The sequence below is a fragment of the Pteropus vampyrus genome, unplaced genomic scaffold, assembly GCF_000151845.1.
Source record: "Pteropus vampyrus isolate Shadow unplaced genomic scaffold, Pvam_2.0 Scaffold12, whole genome shotgun sequence".
Taxonomy (NCBI): domain Eukaryota; kingdom Metazoa; phylum Chordata; class Mammalia; order Chiroptera; family Pteropodidae; genus Pteropus; species Pteropus vampyrus.
This window is the reverse complement of record NW_011888793.1, coordinates 9245786-9248391: the sequence shown is the minus strand read 5'-3', so window position 1 is coordinate 9248391 and position 2606 is coordinate 9245786. Positions and strand designations below refer to the sequence as shown.

At 36.6% G+C, this 2606-nt stretch overlaps 1 pseudogene; it reads right to left on the bottom strand.

Annotated features, from left to right (window-relative positions):
* Nucleotides 1–2: 2 nt before the first annotated feature.
* On the bottom strand, nt 3–121 carry LOC111732904 (annotated as a pseudogene).
* Nucleotides 122–2606: the final 2485 nt, after the last annotated feature.

Genomic DNA, 2606 nt, shown 5'->3' with positions numbered 1-2606 from the left:
AATGCCTACAGCATCTGGTCTTCCTAGGTGGTCTCCCATCCAAGTACTAACCAGGCCCGACTCTACTTAGCTTCTGAGATCAGACAAAATCGGGCCCTTTCAGGGTGGCATGACTATAGATTTGAATAATCTTTAAGTGTATAAAAGAACCCAGAGTTTTAAACTTTAAGAATCTCTGACATAAATTAATTCCCAATATCTAGGATTTTTGCCATTTTCCATATAAACATAAAAACTTAAAGTGACCAAGATGCTCTAGTATAGACATCTTTCTCTTTTGTTAACTTACTCAAGTAAAATACATTAAGATTTTTAATATTCAAATCACTGGGCTAAGCACTGGTCCTAGAAGGATCAATAAGACCCTGCATCTATCACAGAAGGAAGCAGCATCCTGGATTACCATAGTCTTACAAAAGGATACTGTGGTATGCTTTTGTGAAATTGCAGCATGTATCTGATATGGAGTATCATTTACTGAAACACTGTTTTTTGCATTTTTACATTAATTATTATGCCTTAGCTATTGCTTATCTGGCATTGTAGCAATGAATCAAGGTGACCGCCTTCCTACACATAAGGTCCTGGTGCCTCAGTCAAGGAAGGTCCAGATTCCACCTGGGCTATGGACACTGCCTCAAAAAAGTTTGTTTATTGTGGAGGAATTGAAAAAAGAAAGAAAAGTATCCTTACAATATAAGCTTTGGGAGTCTATTTTTAAGTAAAAGTTTTCAATTTATAAAAGTTGGGCTTTGTTAAGAGAATAAAATATTCTTAAAAAGCAAAAGTGAAAGCACTCAGAATAGGAAAACATAAGCTATGTTACAATAAGAATTGGAGAGATCATAGAGGAAGACATGTAACTTAGCCCCAGGAAGATGTAGCTCATTTGTTCTGGAATGGAGCTGGACACTGTAATAAGAGATTAGATTTCTGAAGGCTGTATATTGAGAAGCAAATATAGCTTCATAAGCCTGGTCTGCATGGATCACACCGTCATCACAGAGCTACATGGGATGCAGATTAATGCTTGAGGCACATCAATTCCCATATGAGCATGCATGTTCCTCACAAGTGCTGGGCTAAGAGGTCACATGGGTTATATTTCTCATCATTGCCTGATAAAGGGCCTTAATCAATGATTTCCTGCAGATTGCCCATGAATCATCAAACGGAAGTGATTCTCACCTATGCTGCAAGATTTTTCAGCTATCCATTCAAAATGGCAAATGTGGGAGCTCCCATATTTACTTCTAGACCTCTAGCAAGCTTTTGGAATAACTCCAGAAAATTCCTAAAGTTAGAATGATATATAAAGGAAACACCTTATCTACTAGACTACAGATGTACAGGTGTAAGCATCTTGGACCTCTTACCATGAGGATTTATATCAGTTCTACAGAGTCATTACCAATCCATAGAATAAAAAGTAAAAACCTAGTTATTTCTAGCCAAGGTCATGACTCTTTGGAGAGGGGGAAGATTAGATAGATGACAGATAGATGATAGATGATGATAAAGATAGATAGATATAGATAGATTTAGATAAATAGATATCACCCCAGAGAAGAAAAAGGTTATTGAGGAAAACAAAGAGAAGAGAAGAAAAAAGAGAAAGAAAGAAAGAAAGAAAGAAAGAAAGAAAGAAAGAAAGAAAGAAAGAAAGAAAGAAAGAAAGAAAGAAAGAAAGAAAGAAAGGAATGAAGAAAGAAAGGGAAAGAAAAAAGAAAAGGAAAGAAAAAAGAAAAGAAAAGAAACATAAAAATAAACTTCTTTCTTGGACTTTGAATTTCCATCAAAATATGAAACATCTTTTCAGGTACAGAATATAAATTTCCACAGCTCAAGTCCTAAGTATTGTGTCCTAGAAAATATATGAAGGGGTTGAAATCTGTAGGAAAAGACTGGTGTCTATATGCAGGTCTGAAAGAAAATGTTCAGCTAGTAATCTGAACACTAGGTCACTTTGGAGATGTCTTAGTGAGACAGGATGTCACTTGTAAAATTCTTAATCTTTTAGCAGGAAATGAAATAGGGCATTTCTTGCAGAGTTAATCCTTTTAGTAAACCTAATTAAGTTTTCTTCCCTCCTTTCTGTGGAAAAAAGGCCTTCTCCCTCAAATCCTGATAATTGCCCTGGCAATTCAGATCCTCTGGCTATTGATAAGGGTCATCAGCCTATTGTTAAGCAGAAATGGTGTTAAACCACGCAGGGTCCTTAGAGTCTGAGGGGGAGGACATTCTTTAAGCCAAAGGTCTTCTTTTTACTCTTTAAAAAACGTATTAACCAAGCCTGTTCCCCTTTACTCATTTAATAGGCAAATCAATAATAGAAATTAATAGATATATGATTTAAATAATGTGTTTCTATCTTCTTTTCCTTGTCTAGGAACTGAGATGGCACTTTAGAAGGAAACTCAAGACCCCACCCTGACTAAGGCAGAAAGGGGAAGGGCTCCATGAAACCCCTGTAGACAGGAACTACAGCCATTCTCAGTAGGAAGCAGATACAAAAGAGACCTCTCATCTGTCAACATCCATACTTATAAGGGGGTTCATGGCTCTTAGAAAAGAGGTAGGCAGGAAAGTTAGGGGGTTTTGGGTCT